Raw genomic sequence first — 11798 nt, forward strand, 5'->3', positions numbered from 1 at the left:
AGAATAACAATAAATAAATCTTTAAAAATAATCATTTTGAGTTTTAAAGTAATTCCGAAATATAAAGTTTCTGACCAATAGTGTGATGGTTAATCATCACTGTCAATTTGACTGAATTAAAACTCATGTAGAAACATAATTCTGGATGTATCTGTGTCTGTGTGCCAAGGGCTAGCCTTAGATCGGGATAAAGTCATGAGGAATGGGTGTATGGAAGCAACAGAAGAAAGAACACAAAGTCAATGACGGAATGCAAGCTGACAGCCCTGTAGTCTGCTCGAGACAGCACTCTCCTCAAGATAGATCTTTAGATAGCTCTTTGGTTTTTTAACAAAAATCAGAAAACCTGCTAGAGAAATTCTAAAAGAGTTGTAATAGCTCTCTAAGTAGCTTTTGGTTTTCTGACTAAAGTTAGAAAAGCTGCTAGACATTTTCTAAATGAGCTACTTCACTTTCTAAGCAGTTCTTTCTAGGTAAGTCTCTCTTGCAGACCAAAGTTAGTCTTTTATTTACATATTAATTCAATCCTATACTCCAGGTTCACTTTTGATTAGCACACAAATCAGTATTTTATGACTGTAGCCCCTTGATTCTTAGAAAAAAAATAAGTACATTTTTTTAAACATAGCAAATGAATTCAGATATCTGCCTGCCTTTGTAAACACAAACAATAAGCTGTCTGCATAGGATCCTACTCTGACGTCACCACTCCCACCAAACCTGGACTTAAACTTTCTCAGTCTCAGGATAACCTTGAACTTGGAAATCTGCCTGTCTTTGAAAGCATAAACAACACACTTAGCTGGGTAGGACCTTGTCCTGAGATCACCATTCTGTAATTCTCCTTATCTTCTTCATTGGTATCTTTTTGACAAAGCTGGCTCATTAGTACAGCTGCCTCTGTTCTTTTAGGTCTGTGAAGCCTCTTATACAATTTATATTCCATCCTTATATTTGCACAGTTAAGAAAGCCTATAAAGGACAGCTCTTACACTGATTTATATAATCTAAAACACATGTCTTCAGAGTTCTTTCTCACAGCCTTAACAGTTGTCCTGAAGGTCTCAGCATCATAGAGACACATTCTTGCTTCCCAGAATTGTGCTGTTTTTTTTTTATTGTTATGGAGTCATTAAAGTTAGCAGAAAGGACACTCTCCTGAAGGAGAAACATAAGTAAAATATATACATTATTATACAAACAAGCCTTATGCCTACAGCAACTGTCAACACTTGTGGAGGCCCATTCCCTGCTAGACCTGCTCCAGAGGCAGGAACCATGTCACACCCATTCCTTCCCTGGCCATGCAGGACTTGGTATCTGCGAGTATGTTTCCAGAAAGATTTAGCTGAGGAGCTGAAATGCTGAGGAGCTGAGGAGGGTGCGGCTACCCTGACTGTGAGTGCTACTGACCTATCACTGAGGTCCTAGGCTGAATAAACTGGAAAAAGTAAGCTAAGCACAAGCATTCTCCTTTTTGTGCTTCTTGACTGCAGGTACAATGTGACTAGCTGTCTCAGATTCTTGTTGCTGAGCCTTCCCTGACTTGATGGATTGCCTTCTCATAGTGTGAACTTATATATACCTATCTTTCCTTAAGTTCTTCTTGTCAAGTATTTGGTTATAGCAAAAAATAAAGTAACTAATAAAAACAGTACATATAATATGCTTGGCTTTCTAGTTTTAGGTGGAGCATTTCCTTAGAAGAGATTTAGCTACAGTTGGAATCCTCGTGTTTCTGAGTTTGAGTAGGGGTTATCTATAATGCAGTAAATTAATAATAATGATGATGATAATAATAATAGTAAAGTTTGTTTTCTTCACAAGAAATCAAGAAGTGCATGGGTTGATATATCAATTTAGCCACTGAAGACTGTCATGAAGGATGCCCACTGTTCTCAGATATAGTGCTTGGTAATATTGCACCAAACTGCTCATCAGTTGTTTTGCACCCCAAATAAACCTCCACTGATATACAGGAGGACCTTTTTCTCACCATTGTCAATCTTCACAAACATTTCCAGTTTGATGAGCAAAGGATTTACATGTTGTCTTTGTATGCATTTCCTTGGTTAGCACTGAAAATGTAGTGTTTTGGGTTTGATAACTGTTCATCTGATGTCCTCTGTGAATTGTTTGGTTGGAATTTTTTCCCAGTTTTCTAAAGTAGTTAAAGTATAAGTGATAGAAAGCAAAGAACAGCTGAAAGATAAATAAGCATAGATATCCATAATGCATAAAGGGTATACTGAAGTTGTAAATACTATGACATTAAATCACAGCTTATACATAGAAAAAGCAAACACAGCAGAAGTGTGCAAACCATCAGTTCTTACAAAATGTGTGCTGGAAAAAAACCACCAACATAGACAAACTGTCACCAGACTCCGAGAAGCCTCCTGTATCCCCTCCTAGTCCCTTTAACCCTCTCAGAATCAAGACAATTTGCCAACTGGAATTCTGTATGACTAATCAGCTTAGTTTTGAATTTCATATTGTAAATAAATGTGCTGTGCCCAGATCAGTGCCTTTCCTCATCACTTTCACATAATACCTGACAAAAGCAACTTAAGAAAGGAGGGTTGGTTTTATTTCATCACATGTTCAAAGGCACAATCATCCATCATGGAGAAGGCATGATGGCATCACATGGCATCCACAGTCAGGAAGCAGAGAGACATGAGTGCTGGGGCTCACCTCACTTTGTTATTTCAATTCATTTCAGAGATGCTGGGAAATTTGTTTTCAGAGTGGCTTTAAATCCCATCAATTGACAAGATTATCATAGTTACCAATTTGTTTGAGTGTTTTGAGGATTCAAACCTCCTCACACAACAAATTATATGAAATATTCTTTCTGTTTAACAGAGAAGCAGGAAGGGACAGCAGAAACTATGAATTTGTTTGCTGGTTCCTAAGAGTCAGGGAAACTACCAGGTGGATTAAAGCTACCTCATCTATCCATGTACAACTTGCCCTACATCTCAGGGACCTGTAGGGGCATCTCACTTGAACTTTATGATGAATCAAAGGTCTGAAGGACATTTTATTTCTAGAATGGAGCCCTGGCTGTTATGAGCAGCCATCCATCCCAGGATGCTACACAACCAGCATGACCTGCCATTATTCTTGAGCTTTATTAGTAAGGAAAGAGATTGTTCTCTTTCCTTAAGTAAGGAAAGAGGTTGTTCTAACATCCTTGGAACATTTTGCAAATAGAAATGGGTCACATGGTCTGGCTCCTTCTGCCCAACATTCGTCATTGACATTCAATTGTATCAAGATTTTAAAGTAAGCTTGATAATTATACTTTTAGTAGAACCTAAAAATAAAGAGATGATAAACTCTTCCATCTTCTACAAGTATATACACAATCTTTTCTAAATGTTGGAAATTTTTATGTTTCGCTTTTCTCATTGACCTGAATTTCTATTCTATTTCTACCATAGAATTTTAGCCTGTAAACACAATAACATTTTATGTTTTTATTGCCTTTGTTATATTGTTTTCAATAAGATTATGAGCATTGATTGAAAATCTTCCTTGATTTCCTATAAATACCATGCTCTTACCGACAGCAAAGTGTTCTCTGTTTACTTATAACTTAAGTTACATCATAATTGACCAATATGACAATATATTAAAGATTTTTATAATTATTAAATTATAATTATTAAATGTAAAAATCAAATTACCAGAATTATTTTTCAATAGTTCTGGTAGGTGAAACCCTAGCCCTTTAAAGTTGCCCATGTCTGAATGTTTAGAACTTGTGGATACACTAGGTTACATAACAATTAAGGCTTTAGAATCTAAATTTTAGACAGAATGAATTTCTAGTCATTTGACTTTGAGGTAAAGTTCAAATGAATTTATATCATCATTGCAATCTTGGTAAATGGAAAAGACAAAACCAGAAAGATGGGCCATATAAGGACTGGGGTTAATGACACTGGCTTTGAAGATGAAGGGACTGGGCTAGCGTTTAAGTGATATGTACAGTCCTCGGAATTGGAAAGGCAATGAAACAGGCATCCCACTCTTCAGATATATCCATAGTGTTCTTTTACTTATTTTACAATTGAAGTCAGGCTTTCACTGTGTAGTGCAGGCAGGACCTTGAACTTGTAATTTTCTTACTTCCCAGGTAGCTGGTATTATAGGCATGCACCATCATGCCCAGCTTGTCCACTAATTAGATTGATTCTTATTGTTCACTATTTTGATGTTTCTGACACATTATTTAATGATACTTGGTATGAAGTTTAAATATGAGTCTCTTTCATGCAAGACAGTGATGTTCTAATATATACTGTGCCATGAATGATGTAATGATGACATTGAAGACATGATGAATGGTGTAATTGAAGACATGATGCTAAATGAAATCAATCATGCAGAAGATAAATACTGTGTAACTAACTTAGATGATCTTTCTAGAACATGCAAGTTTGTAGGGATAGGAAATAGATTAACAATTCCCAGAAGTTCAGGGGAAAAGATATGGGAGTTGTTTAATGTGCACATTTTCAACTTGGAGATGTATGGTGCTGTTGGCTACATAATATGAGTGGTCTTAATACCATGAAAAGGTCTGCTTGAAAAGAGTTAAGCTGGTGAATTTCATGTTACACACACACACACACACACACACACACACACACACGCTGTGATGGAGTAGGGTGGGAGAGTGTGTGTATATACATGTATATGGAGGCCTGAGATTGATGATATTGAATGTCTTCCTCAGTTGCCCTCCATCGTCCATCTTGAAGCAGTCTCTCACTGGACTTGGAGCTCACTGGCTGGACTAGCTGTCCAGCAAGTTCAAGGATTCATCTGTTTCTGTCTTCCCAATATTAGAGATGCCAAATGTGCTGTCATGCCAAGTGTTTACACTGGTGCTGGAATTTGATCATGCTTTCACAGAACACACTTCATAGACTGAGCCATCTCCCTAGACCAATATATATATACCAAACTTGTGTATATAAATATATGTTGTGAATTATGTGTTCATTGACTTCTGCCTCAATATAGTTGAAAAAAAATAACCCCACAAGATTATGGCTGAGCACAGTCAGGTGATGGAGAACAACAGTAGGCTTAAATCGGAAGCTCGGTGGGCTCTCCCCATGCTCCTTTTGCCTAACATATTGATGACACTGTATCACCAGATGACTGAAACCATGACTAACTGTTGCTTTAGGCAGACTGTCTTTCCTGAGTTTGAACAGTTTTGAGATTAAGAGCTGGCATATCTAGGATAGCATCCCTGGATGAGCAGCCATTACCCTAGCCAGCCCAGCTGCATGCTCTTAGACTCTCCAGCAGCTTCCCATCTAGTCAGGTGACACCTGCTTTATGTGTTTTCCATTGCATGCATTCCTTCTAGACTCTAAAAATATTCACAGAACATAAATAAAAAGCCCAGATTTGGGACCTAAGAGAGAGCTCATTATTTACCGTTATATAGTGTGATTCTGCACACTTCCAGGGCTGAGGGCTAGTGTTTACTTTGGTGGCCTGATTAAGACCTAGTTCTTCATGATCATAAAAATGAGTTGAAATCATCTCCTGTGATCCAGCCTGAGGCTACCAGCTGCAATCTTCCCTTTTACATTATGTATGATTCTCTGTTGCTCACATTGGAGGAAGACAATGCACAATTCTGTTTGTGATTTCCAGTGTTACGGTAAAGCTTTGCCAACTGCTACTCATACTAATAGAGATACTACTTACACATTTATGTCTTAGTCCATGCTTCACAAAGACAACACAAGGATTTGCTTACTTAGGACTGATGAAGAGAATTTGCAGCTTCTTTGAAAGCTGTGAGCTGTGGCATTGGAACGGAGTCTTAGTAACACAGCTTGCTGTCACTAAAAGACAGATGAGCAGAGGTGGCTCTATACATACATTTGTCAGGCTATTTTGCACTCTCACTCTTCTATGACCCCCCCTGTTCTACTTAGCATTTGAGAGTGGGCATGGGTGAGCATGCTCCATGAGCTGTGAACAGCAGACATCTAAACCCCACCCTGAGATGCACATGTGAGAGCAGACAGTGTTCTCTCATCCTGTCTTTCCATTCTGTCTCCCCTGTTTATCTTTCTGCTTCCAATACTGTTTTTTTTCCCAATGTTGTCTATATGTATGTACTCATTTTCCAAAGTTCAAAGAGTAGAAGGCCTCAGGAGAGTAGAGTTGGGGGTGGAATGAGAGAAAACAAAGGAGGCTAGAGGACAGGTCACTCCACTTATCCACAGGACCCAATTTCACTTGGTTCTCTACCACCCCCACCTCACCACAGCCAAAGTCTTGTTGAAGAATCAGTCCTGTATTGTTCCAGAGTCAGAAATTTTTCAGCACTCCAAAGGTATACTCAATGATTACACAGGGAAGACTTTTATTCATGTGCACTACCACAGAGGTGTGCAGACGTGTCACAATAATTTGCGTGAATATACATACAATGGTTCATAATAAAGGAATTTGAAGGAAGATGGATACCAGAGGTACGTGCTAAACTACTCGATAAATTCTATGGAAGAAGACAGTATTCAAACCTTCTATCCCACCCATCCACTTCAGGACATCTATAAGACCCATGGGACTTTCTGCCTTCTATTCTTATAGGTCCCATCTTATTTCCATATCAATCTCTCATTGTTTTATTCTTCAATCTTTCTTCCCCTCCTTCCTCCCTCTCTCACCCACTTCTTTCTTCCTTTCTGTCCTTACTCCTTCCCTCCCTTCCATCCACCCATCCTACATTTCCTGCTTACAGTGAGGAAGGCTTTTCTGATCCTGGGATAAAAAGAAAGAACTGTCTATTCAGCATCAAAACTTGCAGACATTGTTCCTGAGAACAGACCACTTTAGGAAGCAGGGACTGGAAGGTAATGTAATGGCTATTTTTTATTATCAATTTGACTACATCTAAAATTAACTAAAATTCAAAAATAGAGGATATACCTATGAAGGGTTTCTGCCTAATTTAAAGTGAGAAATCAGAAACAGATTTTTGAGGTGGGAAGACACATTTAATCCAGATCTTTAATCCAGATTCAATCTGGGCCATGCCTTCTGCTGGGAAGCTATATAAGGACATGGAAAAGGAAAGTTTTGTTCTTTGCTGGCTTATTCTTGCCTTGCTAGCAAGTCTGTTCCATCACTGGAGTTAGAGCGTGCTTCTTCAGGATTCCAGTATATGCTGAAGACCAAGCAAGTTGAGATATCTAGTCTCATAGACTGAGCAACTACTGGATTATTGGACTTTCCATTCATAGCCAGGCATTGTTGGATTAGCTAGACCACAGCCTGTAAGTCATTCTTTTGTTTTCTATGAATACCATGCTCTTACTGACAGCAAAGTATGTTATATTTACTTTAATATATAAGTAAATAATTGACCAATGTGACAATATATTAAATATTTCTACATATTAACATATTAAAATATAAAGATGTATAAAAATTAATACATTAAATTTTTTTCATTCTATAAGTTCTGTTACTCTAGAGAATCCTGACTAATGCAGGTAATAATGGCTTGTGAGGCTTATGCACATACCTTCCTTCATTTGATAAGTATTTACTGGATGCTCTTATCTAGGTGATTTAAAAAATTTAGGGGTTCATTACTGTACAAGCGTCACATGATTTTTGCCTCTAGGGCTTAGAAGAGGGTAAGAATAATGCTTAGGGCTCATGGGTACTACCACCCAAGAGGGTGAATTCTACAGGCTTGAGTGACTCCCAGGTGCCCTTGGAATAATCTGTAAATAACTAGATGGTAGAAATATAAAGTATCCTCTCCCTTAAGCTTCCAGGAACTCTGGGGCTGGGTGTGGTTTGTAGTGGTTAGTCAAGATTATTGCCTTGATTGATTAGATTGAGGAACACCCACGAACTTAGTACAACATTCCTCTTAGTGTGTACTGTTTCTAGAGACAGTTTCTGGATCACAAAGGCTTTAGACCAAATCGATAGACTAATCCGTTGATGGGTTTCATATCTCCAATTGTCAACCTAAAGGTTCTGGAATTTACTTGCCCATTTCTACTATTAACAAGGAGATTACAGTCATTCTTTAGGCTACAAGAGTGTTCCATAGTTTCTTCATTCTTTATTTTGTATTCTCTCTTGATTGTGTCAAGTCATTGACTAGATGGTCAGAAGTTCAACATTTTTCAATCAGTTCCTTATAAAGCTATTCTATGATTAAAGGATATGATTTCATGATAAAGTGAATTTGGAATATGGCTTCAAGTCTCTCCCTCCTCACTCTGAAGTGTGTTTGTTTCTATTATAATATTCCTTAGAATAATGGACCTCAAGGTCTGTTAAAGTTCCATGGTAAAATGGACCAGGCTTATTGGGAGCCCCTAGGAATTATTGCTACCGATCAGAATTTTACAGAATTTGGAACCTTAAACAGACTCTTCTGTCTGATCCTCTCACTATGGAATTGAGTAAACTGAAGCTATGAGAGAAGAAGTGACTTGTACAGGTGCTTGTGCCTGAGAATTACAGGTCACTGGAGCTGCATTGGGGGACTCGTATAGGATACAGATGTGTGAGCAGGGTGACGCAACAGTAAGCTAATGGTCCTCATTATTCTGAAATGGTGAAGATTTCAAAATTTTTCTGCCCAGGGGCATTGGGAACCAACTGAGGATGAACATTAAAGCCAATTGTTGCCATAGTATTTAACAAAGGCAAGTCAATTTACAGAGAGGAAAGGATTGTTTGGGCTCCTGGATTTAGAGGCCTCAGTTTGTGGTCATCTGACTTCATTGTTTCAGGCAGAGCAGCATGGAGGGTAGCACAAAATTGCTCAATTTATGGTGATCAGGAAGCAAATGGAGAGTGTAAGGGCTGGGTCCTCTGTTCCTTCAAGAAACTGTCCCCATTATCAAATTTCTTCCAACTAGCCTCATCCCTTAGACATTCCCCTCCTTACCTCCAGGTAGAATTATGGGCTAGTTTCTGGGGAGCATTCCATGTTTAAACCATGCCAGAATTTCTAGTGCCAAAACAACAGATTCTTGAACTGCTCCAGTGAACAGAATTGTTATGATGTACAGAGTGCCTTGTAGAAGAATAGTGTTGTGATATAAGAAGACATGCTCTTCAATTCTCAAATTCATTTGGAATAATAAACATCCCATGATAGCAAAAACTATTCTCAACAATAAAAGAACTTCTGGGGGCATCACCATCCCTGACTTTAAGCTGTACTACAAAGCAATAGTGATAAAAACTGCATGATATTGGTACAGAGACAGGCAGGAAGATCAACGGAATAGAATTGAAGACCCAGAAATGAACCCACACACCTAAGGTCACTTGATCTTTGACAAAAGAGCTAAAACCATTCAGTGGAAAAGATATAGCATTTTCAACAAATAGTGCTGGTAACTGGAGGTCAGAATGCAGAAGAATGCAAATTGATCCATTCTTATCTCCTTGTACAAAGCTCAAGTCCAAGTGGATCAAGGACCTCCACATAAAACCAGATACACTGAAACTAATAGAAAAGAAAATGGGGAAAAGCCTCGAACACATGGCACAGGGGAAAAGTTTGTGAACAGAACACCAATGGCTTATGCTCTAAGATCAAGAATTGACAAATGGGACTTCATAAAACTGCAAAGCTTCTGTAAAGCAAAGGCCACCATCAATAGGACAAAGCGGCAACCAACAGATTGGGAAAAGATCTTTACCAATCCTACATCTGATAGAGGGCTAATATCCAAAGTATACAAAGAACTGAAGAAATTAGACTCTAGATAATTGAATAACCCTATTAAAAAATGGGATACAGTACTAAACAAAGAATTCTCAACTGAGGAAACTTGAGTGGCTGAGAAGCACCTAAAGAAATGTTCAACATCCTTAGTCATCAGGGAAATGCAAATCAAAACAACCCTGAGATTCCACCTCACACCAGTCAGAATGGCTAAGATCAAAATTTCAGGTGACAGCAGATGCTGTCAAGGATGTGGAGAAAGAGGAACACTACTCCATTGTTGGTGGGATTGTAAGCTGGTACAACCATTATGGAAAGCAGTCTGGCAGTTTCTCAGAAAATTGAACATAATGTTACCTGAGGTCCCAGCTATACCACTCCTGGGCATATACTCAAAAGATGCTCCAACATACAACAGGGACACATGCTCCACTATGTTCACAGTAGCCTTATTTATAATAGCCAGAAGCTGTAAAGGACCCAGATGTCCTTAAACAGAGTAATGGATAAAAAAAAATGTGGTACATTTACACAGTTGAATACTACTCAGCTATTAAAAACAATGAGTTCACCAAATTCTTAGGCAAATGGATGGAACTGGAAAATATCATCCTGAGTGAGGTAATCCAATCACAAAAGAACACACATGGTATGCACTCACTGATGAGTGGATATTAGCCCAAAAGCTCACAGTATCTAAGATACAATGCATAGACCACATGAAGTTCAAGAAGAAGGAAGACCAAAGTGTGGGTGTTTTGGTCCTTCTTAGAAGGAGTATCAAAATATTCAACCAGATCTCCCAGGATCTAAACCTCCAACCTGGGAACACAAAGGGAGGGACTCATTGCTCCACCTGTATAGGTAGTTGAGGATGACCTTGTCAGGCATCAGTGGAAGAGGAGGGCCTTAGTCCATGAAAGTTTGGATGCTCTAGTGTTGGGGAATTTGAGAGCAGGGATGTGGGAATGGGTGAGGGTGGGGGACCACCCTCATAGAAGTAGGAGGAAGAGGATGGGATAAGGGGTTTTGAGGGGGAATGGAAGAGGGGATAACATTGAAAGGTAAATAAATACAATATCTAATAAAAAACAGATAATGGGTCTGCCAATTGTAGTTGAGCAGTGGAGACTTTTTGTCAACAATTTATTATGGGGATTTTGTATAATCCTCAAGGACAAAGTATTGTTGAAGAGGCCCATGGAACTTTAAAATGATTGGTGAGACATACTGTTGCTGAGACAAAGAATGATGCTGACCTGTGAGCTTGCTGAGTGCCCTGACAAGGGTGACTGGGGAGCTCTATTGGACATATGTTCCTGACCAACATTTGCTTGACTATATCCCAGATGGGACAAGCTGCCTTGCCTCAAGACCTTGTGGGATAAAGAATCAAAAAGAGAAATTATAATATTTCTTGTATTTTTCTTAAAGCTGACCAGCTATTATTAAGAATCACTCATGTACTAGTCTAGAAATCAATCTAATATTATAAATTACAGTCTACGTTTGGAAGGCTGGATCTGGACATTGTCAGAGACATATTTGGAAGTTAGCTGTAGTTCACTATGATGTTATAATAGCAAGAGATAAAGTGAGGACAGGATCTGGATTTCAAACAAGGGTTAGTGCATGTTTTAAGGCTCTTTTAATTGTCAAATTAAAATTGGTTTTGTTTCTACTACAGTATTTATTGTAATTTGCATTGACTGTATAATTTCCAGTTGTGTTAGTGTGTTGAAACCTGGCATGTCTGTTACAGGGGTCCATCAACCAGCTTTTATCTTATTGCCTTTATTAGAAATCCTTGATTCTCTGAAAAAAGCTTGAAAATGCTGGAAAAAGTGAGTTAGACTTTTAGCAGAAGCAAGAGGGTAGTGGGCTTGATTATTGCTGGTATAAGTGCTTTAATTTAATTAACTGCTAGCACCACTGCTTCTGCAATAGCACACACACAAGGAGTTAAGACAACTATTTTTGTTAATCATCTAGCAAAAAAAAATGTTACTAATGTATTGAGTATACAAAAGGATTTATATAG

General features: G+C 38.4%; 1 non-coding gene across 1 annotated transcript; it reads right to left on the reverse strand.

Moving 5' to 3' along the window:
* Positions 1-318: 318 nt before the first annotated feature.
* On the reverse strand, positions 319-380 carry LOC114625299. The gene has a single exon (XR_003712052.1). It is a non-coding gene; the product is annotated as a U7 small nuclear RNA (small nuclear RNA).
* Positions 381-11798: the final 11418 nt, after the last annotated feature.

The sequence above is a fragment of the Grammomys surdaster genome, unplaced genomic scaffold (genome assembly GCF_004785775.1).
Source record: "Grammomys surdaster isolate TR1022 unplaced genomic scaffold, NIH_TR_1.0 65, whole genome shotgun sequence".
NCBI classification, from domain to species: Eukaryota; Metazoa; Chordata; class Mammalia; order Rodentia; family Muridae; genus Grammomys; species Grammomys surdaster.